The sequence below is a fragment of the Pleurodeles waltl genome, chromosome 8, assembly GCF_031143425.1.
Source record: "Pleurodeles waltl isolate 20211129_DDA chromosome 8, aPleWal1.hap1.20221129, whole genome shotgun sequence".
In the NCBI taxonomy this organism is placed as follows: domain Eukaryota; kingdom Metazoa; phylum Chordata; class Amphibia; order Caudata; family Salamandridae; genus Pleurodeles; species Pleurodeles waltl.
Window position 1 is genome coordinate 71,366,426 of NC_090447.1, and position 14,922 is coordinate 71,381,347.

The following is a 14,922-nucleotide window of genomic DNA, read 5'->3' on the forward strand; positions in this document are numbered from 1 at the left end:
GGCAAGTACGTCACAGGTGAGGGAATATAAAGAAAGGGAGGATGGAGGGCAGTCGAGGGAGTGAATGAGACAGGAAACAGCGCGTGAGTGAAGAGACTGAGACCTCACATGATAAGACGGAGGCGAGAGAGGGAGTTTAGAATCAGTGGATGGAGGGGTGCGCCCCTCGGTGGCACTGAGGGCTCGGTGTGAGAGTGCGAGGGGAGAAGCAGGGACCCGGATCCGCGGTTCCGGGACTGAGTCCGCGCCCAGGCAGCGGGGCCGGGGAGGGAGTGGAGGGAGACACCGGGGGAGGAGAGAGGAGTCCCAGAGGGAGCGGGGAGAGCGGAGCAGAAGTGACGGGAGAGAGGGAAGGAGGTGTCAGGTGAGCAGAGAGAGCGGTACATGGCGGTGGGCTTGAGGTGAGCTCTGGGGAACGTCCCTTCAGGGTGCAGTACCGGGGCTCGGCTGTAGGGGGCGCCATTCTCCTCCAAGGGTGGGCTTTGCACAGTTCCCGTCTCTTGACTTCTTGTATCTGAGTCCAGTCCTTATCACAGGGGTCCCTGTGTCAGAGAAGTCGTTCCTGTCTCATACTGAAAGTGTGGGGGGGAGGGGGGCAAGAAGTCCTGTTAGGAAGTCGTCAGTCGGCCCCTGAGTTCGTATCACGAATAATCGGGGGGCCCACATTTAAAGATTGTAAAACAGGGTCCTTTGGGTGCGTGAACTTCCTGCATACTTTTGGGGTCATCATATATTGAATCTGAGGGTGAGCTCCGCCAGCCGGTCTACAAGTTCAAGGGTTCAGGGGTGCAGCTCGGTCAGTATCACTGGTCGGGTGTGGGTTTCACACTTCCCAACAATCAGGCTGGGACATTGTGTTAAAACGATTATATGAGAAGCAGAGGCGGGCGTAAGGGTCAGTGAAAAGAGAGGGGCGCAATTGTTAGGGGTACTTAAAAGGCAATATTTTAAAACGAATTAACATTTTTTAAATCCTTCAAAGCAGACAAGAGAGTTTAGTGTGTATTTTTGTCAGTGTGGACATGTAAAAATCGCAGGAGCTATCCGACAGACACTTCACATTACCCACTGAGAGCACTTGCACCCAACTATGTACTACAGAATGCTTTATTTTGGGGGAGGGGGTACACCCCTGCACCGGTTGCTCCTAAGGTCTCCAGCTTCACCCTTCATGCTCTGCTCTCACGGTTCCCCCATTGCGCCTGCCCCCGGCTTGCTGACTTCAAGTACAGTTTCTGCCTTCACCCAACATTTGGGTAAACATGCAGGGGGTCTAACACCCCCTTAACTTGCCTGGGAGAGGATGTGTTTTTTAAGCAACGAGCAATATAAAATAAACCCTTTTTGGCTTCAAACCCCGTTGTTGTGCAGCGAAGTTGCATGATGCGTCCCCTCCCTGGATGGGGGTACAGGCTGTCCCTCGGGGGTGCACGTGTGCCCCGGGTGACAAGCAGCAGAGGGGTTCCCAACCAAGGTGACGGACTGTCACTAGTCTCGCGACACTGAAGCGCCACCCGCGCTGTGAGGCTGGCACCAGCTATATTTATTTATTCATTTATACGTTTGTATAGAGCGCGGGCATCACCCGGAGCTGTCAGGGCCCTTTACAATACAACGAAAGAACGTTACATGAGAAAAATGTTGAGAAACGAAGTCGTATGTGACTGTGTAAGTAGATACTACAATTGCTCACTGTGAAAGTTATGTATTTACACACCACATAAAATCACTTAATCGGAAGGATTAACCGGTTTCTAATCCACCTACAGTCCAACAGAACAGAGCTGGCCCGGACCATTGCTAACTCTGCACTCAGTGCGGTCCTGGGGGCATCAGTCTGGAAGGCGTTGATGGTGGTCCCTGTAAACGAGGCATTTTCCCCTTGGATTCCCGGCCCCCATTGTACATGCCATATTCATGATGTTATTACTGCCTTGCTAGGGTAATGGACATATTTTAGGATCTGTAATTCATTCATGGGGAGAGTCTGATTTCTAGGGGTTTACGTGACGTGTGCAACGTGGGAATGTTTCCTATTTTGCATTAATGATGTGATGGTCTGACAAGTGCCTGCTTGGCACGGTATTACCGATGTGTCTCATCTTAGTTTAATGATGTTTTATGCAATATATAATATTTTCATGTAACCTGTTGTGGAGTTTTCTTTGTGGTGTATTTAATGGGTCACATGTGTTGTGTGTGTTGTGCAAACGCTTTACACATTGCCTGACTAAGCCTGACTGCTCGTGCCAAGCTACCAAGGGGGTGAGCAGGGGTTATCTTGGGTGTGTAGCCCCCTTGCCCTGACTAGAGTGGTGGGTTCTGCCTGGCTGAGGTGCATACCCCAGCCAACCAGGAACCCCATTTCTAACAAACAGTTATAATCAGACACTACACAGTTCTGGACTTTTGTTAGAACAGTATTAACCATACCCGGCCCACAGTGTTCAGTTGCTGCTACAACAGTTTTAAACATGAGGTGCTGAACTATTGGGCTTCTATTAGAGCTGTAGTAACATACATTGGCCACCCTCCTGGGCTACCACTTGGACAATGGTAAACAGACACCACACACAGTATTGGGTCTCTGCTAGAACAGTATTAACCACACACTCACATAGTGTTTGGCTGGTGCTAGAACAGTATTAAACATACACCACCCGCAGTGCTGAGGTTCTGTTACAATAGAATTAACCGTACACCTCTCACAATGTTGGGCTGGTGCTAGAAAAGTCTCAAACACATGCCACACACAGTGGTGGCTCGTTAGAATGGCATTAAACAGACACAACCCACAGTGTTGAGCTGTCGCCAGTTTAAAATTGGGAAACATCACAGTAGGTTAAGGTTAGCACCAGGTTCTGATAAGGAAAATGCAACCTACATTGTAAGACTGGCGCAAGCAGATTCAGGATCTGTGCTGCGTGCTGCGTGCTGCCTCTTCATTCTCCATGACAAAGAGATAAGGAAACAATTTTAGAAAATGTAAATACTGTTCTAGTTCCGGTCTTAAACTGTGGTATGATTTTCTCATCCGACTGTCATTACCTTGCTCTTGGGGGGTGCATGACTAATAACATTATGGCGCCCTGTCTGAACTGTAAGCCAATGAATGCTTAATATAGCCTGCAGCTGAGGACTATACCGGTTTTTAAATGCCCTGAACCTGAAGTGTGGACCAGAGCCACAGGAGAGGGCCTTTAACAACTGGTACAGTCTGAGGCAGAAGGGCTATAAGACTATTATAACATACCACCAACTGAGGGTAGAATGTTCTAACTTAAAAAGGGAGAAACAGAAAGACAAACATTGGACTTCTGGAGCAGAAGGCTTACACCAGCCATGTTTAGCCATGAGCCAGTTCATTGTCTTCAATGGAGCTCCCGACATTCCAATGTTCTAATGGAGTGGTGGTGCCACCCTTGGACTGTGGGTGGGTGTCTGCTAGTGGTATCCCGATAACAGCCTTACACTGTGGGATGGTGTAAGGTTAATACAATTCTAGTGCACACATGGCAACATTTGGAAGCAAGCAAAAGGGGGAATTTAAAGAGATAAATCAAGGCAAAATATATTTTCTTATTCACCGTATTGGAATGGAGGAATGTTTAAGGTGGAGCAAACTAAAATAACATATTTTTTTAGCTTTAAAATTCGTGAATCTCCCGTCCACATCAGGAGTTTTGGCATACACTGTATTTTAGTGCCAGCATCTCACAGATGGTAGTGGATGTTATGTACTGTCCTGGTGCCAGTCTTACGCCGAGGATGATGTTGGTAGCCTGTTCTAGCGCACATCTTACTCTGTTGCTTGTGTATGGTTGCACTACCCAGGCAGACACTGCACTATGGGTGGAACCTAGGGCCAGATGTAGCAAAGTATTTGCATGTCGCAAACGGCGAAAATCGCCGTTTGCGAGGTGCAAATGCCTCTTTGCTATGCAGAAATGCATATTGTGAGTCGGTACCGACTCGCAATATGCATTTCCGACTCGCAAATAGGAAGGGGTGTTCCCTTCCTATTTGCGAGTCTGAGTGGTATGCAATACCATTTGCGACCGCGTACGCAGTCGCAAATGGCATCGCAGTTACCATCCACTTCAAGTGGATGGTAACCCACTCGCAAATTGGAAGGGGTCCCCATGGGACCCCTTCCAGTTTGTGACTGGACCCACAAATATTTTTTCAGGGCAGGGAGTGGTCCAAGGGACCACTCCCTGCCCTGAAAAAATACCGAAACTAAAGGTTTCGTTTTTTTTTTAAGTGCAGCTTGTTTTCCTGTAAGGAAAACGGGCTACACTTAAAAAAAAAAAAAACTGCTTTATTTAAAAGCAGTCACGAACATGGAGGTCTGCTGACGACAGCAGGCCTCCATGTTTGCGAGTGCCTATACTCGCTATGGGGCCGCAATTTGCGACCCACCTCATGAATATTCATGAGGTGGGTCATTGCGACCCCATAGCGAGTTGCAGTCGGTGTCTGAGACACCGTACTGCATACCAATTTGCGAGGTGCAAAGTGCGAGTCGCATGGACTCGCACTTTGCACCTCGCAAATTTTAAATTTGCTACATCTGGCCCCTAGTTAGTTCTATTCTAACGTCAATCTTGAAAAAGGAGGGGGGTGCTTTGGACCACCCCTTCCCTGGGGCTATATGGTTTAAACATACGGGGGCAGCAAGGACGCCCCTGGGATCAGGGGAACACCACCTTTCTGGGACTACATTTAATAAATATAGGGGAGGCTGCATGAACCACCCTGGGCCCTGGGGACCGCCACCTCCCCGGGGCCATAGCAATTTTTAAGAACATGGAAGGGGGGGTCGTGCGCCCCGCCCCCTCTTGGTCCATATACAGCCCTGGGGCCTGCCCGTTTTTCTTTTCTTACACCAATCAGATCTCTGCTCGAGATTGGGAGGATTTGCAAAGTGTTCATACCTTTAAAGATACAAATTTGGTTTTCTTTTAATATTTCAAAAACTACTGAACGGATTTACACCAAATAACAAAAATCACTCTTTCTGTACCAAGAGCTACCTTCCTGCCAAATTTGGTGTAATTCCGTCAAGCTGTTCGGGCGGCAGCCGTGTTCAAAATGCATATAGGAATTAACATGGGAAAACACTTTTTTTGATTCCCCTCCTTTTTTATCGGCCCCTGCTTGACGGATCACCCCGAAACTTTCCATGCATAACAAGACCACTGGGTACACTTTGTTTTGTAAAATTTTGTGAAGATTCGTCAAACGGGGCCAAAGATACAACCAAGTAAAAAAACAAAAACTTTTTCAATGGAAACTAGGCCCTTAGTATAATTACCTATTGGCACCTGCCAGTAAGTAATATTTGTATGTATATTCACTGAAAAAACAGAGGTTACAGGGACGTTATAATTAGGTTCTGAATTTACTCGTACAAATCCATAGAAATTCAGCAGTTAGAGTTATTTCAAGTAAGTATAACTCGCCCTAAGGTAACTATAAATTGCTCCCTAGTCATGCACAGTTTTTTCATCAATAATTTTATTGCAAATGTTGAAGTGATAAAATCAAAGATGCCATAGAAGGTGTCATCATTGATATAATATGTCATGCAATTAGCTGTGCATGGGAAAGATGCGAGTTATAGTGAATGAATTAGTGTATAAGTGAGTCTGTGAATGTTTTTTAATTTAATTTTTGCTTATTCACATATATTCGTGATCAATCTCGATTAATTGCAGTTAATCGCCAATATTGTGCACTGTGAAAAAAATAAATAATATATATATATATATATATATATATATATATATATGGTTTATACTTACTTGTAAAAATACTTATATTTTAGTTGTAAAGGTATATGAGTAGTAAAGGCATGAGTGCTAAAGACATATGCGTGGTAATGATTGCGTTGTAAAGGCATGCATTGTAATGTCATGCGTGGTTCTATCATCCAGCCACCTCTGTGGGTAGGAGTTATCGATTTCAATGAGGAGTTCCATTGGACTGGCCCTGTTCCTACCAGTGAGCCTGAACTTAATATATATTTAATTTATTAAATATACATACTTATACACAATATATACTTAATATAATATATACTTAATATACACTAGCCCCACAGCACCAGCTCCTTGTATTTGTCTGGACTTCTGCAAGGCACTATGCACCACCATCACGGAGAGACATCTAAATAGGGCTAGGACTCCCTGTCTTGTTATTAACTCTTTTTCTCCAGCCGCTAAGGCTGGGACTAAGGGTCAGCATCAGTAGTGTCATCTGCTGGAAAGAACGGAGGTTGATGCTCTGGAGATGAGAAGAATGTCTGACACTGTCTGGGTCTGTTGTGGGAAGTGGAGTAAGGGGTAGATGATTAGAGCTGCAGACCCTGACCTGGTCCAAGGGCATCTGCAACAAGCTGGAAGGGAGCGAACTAAGACATCTGCTTCATCTGAGGGTCAAGGAATTGGTAGTACCACTGACAAGTTGGTGGGCTTATGCTACCTCTTGACCCTCCCCATGGCATTTTGGGAACTTGAGTCAACTCATTTCTTGGCCCCCAAAAAATACAGGGGTTGTCTTGTCATCCTTAGTTTAAAGACCAAGGGGGTCATTACGACCCTGGCAGACGGCGGAGAAGCGGCGGTAAGACCGCCAACAGGCTGGCGGTCTAATTTTTGCAATTATGACCATGGCGGTTACCGCCATGGTCATCCGCCGCTTCTCCGTTCCGCCCGCTGGGCTGGAGACCTGGGTCTCCAGCCCGGCGGTCGTCACTATACTGCCGGCGGTATTTGGACCCGGCTGACCGACATGGATTTCATGTGGTTTGGAACCGCCATGAAATCCATAGCAGTAAGCACTATCAGTGCCAGGGAATTCCTTCCCTACACCCCCCACCAGCCCTGCCACCCCCCAAAGGTGGCAGGACCCCCCTCCCCACCCGACCCCCAACATCACATCACTCATTCTCACACGACACGCACGCAGCCACCACCAACACACATACACGCACACACATCGACATACATGCCAACATCCACACACAGAGTCAGACACGCACACCCACATTCAAACATACACGCACACATCCATACACACATACCTACAGAGATAGATGCACTCATTCCCAAACACACAACATCCCCGCAAGCATACACGCACTCACACACCCCCTCTACATACACACACGCACACCCCTATGCACGCACACAACACACAACACCCCCCCACCCCCCTCCCCTAACGGACGATCGACTTACCTGGTCCGTCGATCCTCTGGGAGGGGACGGGATCCATGGGGGCTGCTCCGCCGACACCACACCGTCAACAGAACACCGCCACGCCGAATCAAAGGACGTGATTCGGGGGGCGGTGTTCTGTTGACGGGGCGGTGGAGGTGGAGCAACCTCCACTTCCCCGCCGACCGCCAGTATGGCTGTTGGCGGCTCTCCGTCCGAAAAAGGACGGAGAGCTGGCAACAGTCATAATACGCCGAGCGGAAAACCGCCACCACTGGCGGTCTTCAGCACGGCGGTCCCTCGGCGGTCTTGACAAAAGACCGCCGAGGTCAAAATGACCCCCAATATCTTGTTGCGGAAAGATGATTGCCCACAATGCAGACCTGCTTGAACTGTTTCTCTGTGTGTCAGCATCCCCATCACCCCAGTTCCCAAGTGGGAACCAGCGCTCCTGTGGGATCCATAGTTCCCATATGTTTCTGTGCCATTCGGACACTGGCCTGCTGTTGAGCAGATATGGACCCTGAATATTTGGTGCCCCAGGCCCAGCTCCCAGGAGTGCTAAATTTGTTCCCACTTACTGGAGCTGTCACTGTGCTCGACGTGAACTGTACCTGGTACTCCCTTCCCTCCACAAAGATGCCATACTGATGAGCTGACCATCACAGTTCACTTTTGGATGATGGGATAAGTGCTTAATTTGAGCAGGTGCTTTCCGGTGCTGGGCACACTGACATGCATGACAGTCTGCCACATGGTGGCACTGTTTGTCTAATTTAGAGATAAGCACAACAGCTGTTTATTGTTTCAATATACATTAAACATGACTAATACCTTCTGCCCAAGCCATTCTTATGGCTTTGGGCACTTGGAATAGTCTGAATTGTCACACTTGTATGAGTGTGATGGTTAGTGGCTGTGTTTGTACAGTCATTGATAGTTCTGGTAGGGGCACTGGGTGGTGCAAGCTGCCGTGGCCTCCTGACGAGGGATCTGGCACTTATTTTGTTACAAATTAAGCCCTGGATGGAATGTTTGGTTCTAGAAACTGTTCACAGATCCTCAGCTACATGGGCGTATCCACCTTGTGTTGTTCCTCCTTGGATCCAGAACCAATGAGAAACTAGGGCAAAGGGCGCACGTATGATAACAGATAGGATCCATTAACGTCATTCTGTCTGCTACTGTTGTCTATTCATAAACACTGAAGTAGGACGCTGAGTCCTGAAGGCTTTAAAGAAGAGAAAATAAATCTCTAATTACCTATAGAAAAATATTGGCCAAAGATGTCAATGTTATTTCATTTGTAGCATCTTTCAGTCTAAGGACCATAACACTGTTTGGTATTGTGCGTTCACGACGCTTCTGGTTTGTTTCATTCAGGGCTGGCTTTAGCGCTGGTGTATTCAACTCAACATGCTTACATCTTTGAAATATCATACATTACTATTCCTACCGAAAACCCTAACCTGGCAAATTGTCTGCCAACAGGTAATCTGCAGTCTGAGGATTAGATTTAGGGTTAAATAGGGGTAAATTTGCAGTGCACCTTAACTTTGCTTGCAGTCAGTACTTTTACGACCCCAGTAAGTTTTTGTGACTGAATCTCCGAATCAGTAGGTATCCAGCATGCCCTGGGCTCTATTTCTTCAAGGAAATGCCCCACACACCCCAGCCCACCCACCCTCTGCTGTTTGAATTATAAAATACAACAAAAATCGGTTCAGTTGGCCCCTCAAGACTATGAGCCCAGGTGCCCAGCACATGCCAAGGGAAGCTGCGCCCATGCTCCTAATGAGGCCCTAGCACACCCAACCCTAGCCTTGGTGCAGCCAGCGGGCGGTGCAGGGGGTGGGGGAGGCGTCATCATCCTGCGTTACGTTAGTGGTGGCAGTCGCAGATACGTTTTAAGGCATGGACAGAGCGGCCAGGGCCCCAGCCTTTCAGAGGACTCCTGATAGACTCAGCTCTGTACTGCAGAGTCTTGCCCTGATGACCTTGAATAATTGTTAAACAGATTGTTTTAAATCCTGTTTTCCTTTAATATACTTTGAATGTGGATGTTGTGTGAGCGTCTATTGCCAAGGGTGTAACTTGGTCGCAGGGAGGGTGGGGGGAGTTTCGTATTTTCCAACAATCATGCTGGCATATAGGGCCGCATTACGACCCTGGTGGCCGGCGGTACACTGGCGGTAACACCGCCAACCGGCTGGTGGTGTACCGCCAGTGTATTATGACCGTGGCGCATTAGCCACGGCCATGCCGCCGGCCCCTCCACTTGACCACCATGCTTCCGCCAGGCGGTCATGCAGCGATGCCCTGGAGATTATGAGTCCCCAACCGCCAGCCTGTCCATGGCGGTAAACACCGCCATGGAAAGGCTGGCGGTAATGGGACTCGGGATGCCCCAGGCACTGCCTCATCGCACATTTCACAGCCCAAATTTCAGGCAGTGAAATGTGCGATGGGTGCTGCTGCACCCGCTGCACATCAACATTGCCGCCTGCTCTATTATGAGCCGGCTGCAATGTTGATGTGACTTTTCCGCTGGCCCAGCGGACGGAAACGCTGTTTCTCTCTGCTGGGCCAGTGGAAATGTAAAAATAGGGAGCACAAATACCGCCAGCACTGGCGGTATAGTGGCGCCCGCGGCTTCGGCGGTCTTTTTGTAAGACCACCGAAGTGGTAATGAGGGCCATAATGTTTAAATGCATTGTATGACAAGCAGGGTGCCTGAGAGGGCGTATGGGGCAGTGGAAGGGAGTGGCATGCAGATTGGTAGGAGCACTGAGTGAGAGAAAAACAATATTTTGTAAAATAACCAACATTTTTTAAACTTTCAAAACAGCGAAGGAGGGAGTATGTGTGGTGAAATCCAACCACCACCTGACTATACCCGACTGACAGCAGATGTACCCAACTGTTTATCAGAAAATAAATTTATTAGGGATGTGTAACCGCCCCAATACCCCCCATCTCTCCCCCACTCACACACACACACCCCACCACCGTAGCAAGGCCCTGTCTATTACACACATTTTGCAAAGAAATTTGTCTGTGTTTCATGCAATATCCCTAAAAAATAGATTAAAATAGGACCTCAGGTATGAGAAAAGGGGGGTGTCACAGAGACACTTGCAGAAATATGACTGAGCTGTTGCTCTTTTACGAAAACCCGTCACTGTCCCTGAGTATCAGATGGAAACACATTTAAAGAACTTGGACCTGTGCACTATTAATGACCTGTCCAAAGAGGGCACTTAAGAGCTGAACCTGGATCACACATTCAAAGCTGTCCTGCACAGAGGACCCCGAAATACGCTCGGTCCAGGGCCCCCAAAAATCTCCCAGGAGTCCCTGGTGGCAGAGGCCCAGGGCTGGAAGGCGCCTGTCCACAGCCTCCTGGACAGAGACGGATGTCCGCGCCAGGCGGGCTCGCCTTGTTCCTCGTGTGCTCGGGAGAGTGGAGCTGGCACATGTGGGTTTGCTCAGGGTGTTGTTGGCTGTCAGACTGTGCAAACATTGCCGGGCTCCGGGCTCACCTGTGCGCCCTGCGCGGCTTCCTTCTCACCCAGGAACTCTAGCCAGGAAGACACATTTCACTGGCGAGGCCTGCGGTTTGGAGCGGTTTTACTTCCCTGGTCTTGACAATTCATAATCCTCTCTCTTAACTAACGTGATTAGTTTTGCAAACAAGCTGTATACAGTCGGTATTGTGTTTCACGTGCACTGGATAATCCTGCGCTCTTTTGTGTCTGGGCTACATCCATGCACGGCAATTCGCCAAAATGGCAGGGGTAGCGGAAGTGACATCACACACCCTTAGACCTTCAGTTTCACTCAAACGCATATACTTACACATGCACACACGTTCACACTTACACACTCTCTCTCACGTAAACAGGCCCACTCGCAAGCACACTCACAACAAAGCATTTTTTTAAAACTTACTTCAACTGCCCAGGAAAATCATATTCCAGCTAACTATCCTTCATTTTCTATTACACTAATAGTGAACAATGAAGCATTATTCACTATTAGGGTAACAAAAAACACGGATAAAAAACAAAGCTGGAACTGTGTCCCAGACACTGATGATGCCACCTCTGAGGTCTGGAGTCGCGAAGGCAGTGCCAGGGATCACAAGGGGCAAGCCAGGGGTCTCATCTGCGACTACTGGTGACCGCTAAATGACGTCCATGTTGCTGTCCCCACCTGCAAGCACCCGCTCAAATTAAGTACTGGGTGCTTTCTGATGCCACATGCTTGACTTCTAAGCCGATGTCGTGTCTCATAGGTGAGGACACCGAGACACTCATTACGAATACGCCAGGCGATGTGCCTGGTGGGCTTGGTGGGTTCTAGGTGGGAGTTCTCTGCGTCTCTGGAGCTGTAATTACTAGGGGACTGATTTAAATCTTGGTGGACAGGGTTACTTCGTCACAAACGTGACGGATATCCCGTCCGTCGTATTATGATTCTATAATATCCTATGGAAATCGTAATACGGCGGATGGAATAACTGTCAAGTTTGTGAAAGAGTTATCTGTCTGCCAAGGTCTATATCAGGCCATAGGTCTTCAAACTGTGGATCTAATAATTCCAGGCCCTGAAACACTGGACACCTGTGTAGTGCTTTCCAGGGCTGAAGACAGCTGGTCCGCCAGACTCCATCTCTGTGCTCTGCCCCTGCACAAGGTGGAGAGCTCTCTCTTCCCTTACCTGCCCTGGGCTCTCCCCCACAACCCGCCTCTTGCATCCACAACAAGGCCCTTGCACCCAGTTACCACCGTTTCCAATTAGTATAGCTGCCAAGATTCCCAGGTCCGTGCGTAACAGGATGCTCCAGTCCAGGTTTTGTCTTTTCATTATACGACTCCTGATGTTTTTCATCCCATTATAAAACCAGGACAAGTCCCTGAATATAAAGAAAAAATGGGGTAAGGCTGAAGCAGATGGTAAAGGGATTTAGATTTTGCATGGTACTTCCCTAGAAGGATTAAAAACACATGGATTTCGGGAGAGTATTTGCAATGTTTCCAGATTTCCAGTTTATAATGCGCAATCTCCAGATTAGGCAGGGTGTAGTTAGAGGAAGGGACACTACCAAGGAACCGTGATATATACGGGTGCCTTTGCAACGTGCTCGTGCATGTTACAACATGCACGCTGCACTTAATGGCCCAGACTCACTAAAGGCTTGTGCTGTCCTTGCATCATGCAAGATGACGCATGGTGGGCAACGCAAGCTCTTCCATGAGATATGCCACGCACAGCCACCCTGCATGGCTCTGCGCCGCGTAGTTAATCTGGAATGACCCAGGGCAGCGTAAGTCACTGCCTTGCATTACTCTGCCCTGTGAATGCATTCTGTGGGTGAAGCGTGGGTGTTACTGTGAATCCCCACATGGTTTTTAGTGCATTCCCAGACTTTATAACAATAATAAACCCCGAAATGCATCAAAATGCTATGCCTTCCCAGAAGAAACGTAACGAGGAGAAATATGTTAATTTCTCGCCATTTATGCGTCTTTCTACATGTGCTGCATTCTGAATCTCACATAAAAAGAGGAAAATGCCTCTCTGGACTGTTTTTGTGCAGGAAGGTATTCCTTCCTGCACAAAAACAATCCTGCCAGCCTTGCAGGCACCCTTGCACCATGGTGCAAGCGTGCCTGCGTTGGCGCTTGAGAGCCACTAGTGCACCAGCACAAAGACAGGGAGCAGGAATGCGCCCTATGTTAGTAGATAAGACTCATCCCTGCCCTCTCCATTTGATGCAGCGCGCGAGTTGTCTTGCGGCGTTGGACTGCCTCAAGTGTTAGTAAATCTGCACCAGTTAGTGTACTGCTTGCTGCTGTTCCAATCTGTAAAATCTTCCTGCTACTGTCCATCAGATCACAGGTAAAGAGAGGGACTTGCACATGGGCCCTGGGAGAGGCTGTCAGGAACACTTTGCAAACGTATCAGCAAAAGCAGGCTGTGGGCAAATGTTCGCCATTTTATTATAAGGTCCAAAGTCCTTCTAGGTTATAAGCATTCTTACTTATCCATTTTGTTTATAAATGTACCATTTCCAAATAGATTTTCAAAGATTCTTGGAAAGGTACCCATGGTATATGCTTTCTTCTGGTGTCCAATATGGTCTTCTGGTGTCCAATATGGTCTTCCTACCCATGTGCCTTTTCCTGAGGCATGTGGATGGTGCTACGGCTTATAAAGTGTTGCGAAGTAAATGTCGGCCAGGGGGGTTCAGGTGATGTTGGGATGAGGGAGGAGGAAAAATCTGCTCCTCTTAGGGTATGAAACCAAGAGCTTAAAACATATCTGTACTTTTGAATTTAGAGAATAAACCAATGTGGCTGAAGCTTTTAAACATCTAATGGATGTGACACTGGAATCAAGTGATGACGTGACAAGGAATATGTTAACTTCTGAAGATGCCCATAGGGATAATCACACTTCACCAGTGCCCTGGAGGTGCCACTCAGCCGAGAAAAAGGAGCAGGGCCTGCACTTCTATTTGTTTTTGGGTGCCCACCTGACTCTGTGTCACCAGAGATGCTGGTTCCAGTACTGGGCTCATCACCTACAATTCAATGCTATCAGTTCGTAATCAGTTCAATGGAAAACATGATTATAGTGCCCAGAATGCATTAGGTTGTCATGATAAAGCCTAGGCCTGGCAAAAAAGTACATAATGACATTCAGTGAGCAGTGAGCTGATCTCTCTAACTACTTTTGTAATATATTTGTGCTATTACAATACAAAATGTTCTTCAGCCAATCATTAGAAAGAACATATGAAGTTTGCAGGAGGAATAATTCCTATTAGCAAAACATGTTACAGGAAAGGCAATGCAAACAAAATTCAGATTTAATGATTGGATTAGTCATATTCAAAATTCCTCATATGACAGTTCCAAAAAATATCAAGGTGCTATATGTGACGGTGCTGTGCAAAGGTGATCAAGTGAGATGATGTGAATGAATATATACAACGCACAACATGAGGGAATAAAGGAAATGGGAGTAATCAACCAACATGACATAAATTGAGTGTACAAGAATTACAAACCACGCAGTAACACAGTATTGACGGTGCTTCCAGTAAATGAGCATGTGTTAGATATGAAATCAACGTTTCGACCCTATAGGTTGGATTTTGAAAGGGTCTTCCTCAGGACAATTCTAGCTACCTGGCATGGCTGGAAGCTATCTCTCTCAAAGGAGAAGCTAAGAGGAGATTAAATGAGACCACTAGAGTACAAGGATGTATTTCTCACATTGATGGTGGCGCACGTTTACCTAGAGAAAATCAGCATTCCTTCTGCCTCTGCGAGCATTCTGATTTGATCTGACCAGGATTGCCCTCACATGACCAACTCTGGCGGTCTCATTTAGTCTCCTCTTATCTTCTCCTTTGAGAGAGACAGCCTCCTGAAAGACCTTATATATATTACCCTAGTATATGATACACACACACATACACACACACACACAAACAAACGTATTTGTACACTTGGCCTGGATTGTAAGCAGAACTTTCATTATCAGGGAGCCATCCATGTTTCACATATGTTTTTGATTACTGTAATTCAGCCCAAGCAGGTTTATATTAACTGGTATGATTGTTAAGAATTGCTTCTTTACTTCCATGCCAGTTAATTTGTTGGAAAATGACTTGTCCCATATGATA

The 14,922-nt window shown here is 47.3% G+C and overlaps 1 protein-coding gene across 1 annotated transcript in view; it reads left to right on the top strand.

The window, feature by feature from the left end:
• Nucleotides 1-318: 318 nt before the first annotated feature.
• LOC138249714 (protein sel-1 homolog 3-like) overlaps nucleotides 319-14,922 on the top strand; it is a 320,950-nt gene continuing 306,346 nt past the window's right edge. Inside the window, exon 1 of the mRNA XM_069203733.1 lies at nucleotides 319-401. The gene's annotated coding sequence lies outside the window, so the exon portion shown is untranslated. The remainder of the gene's footprint in view (nucleotides 402-14,922) is intronic.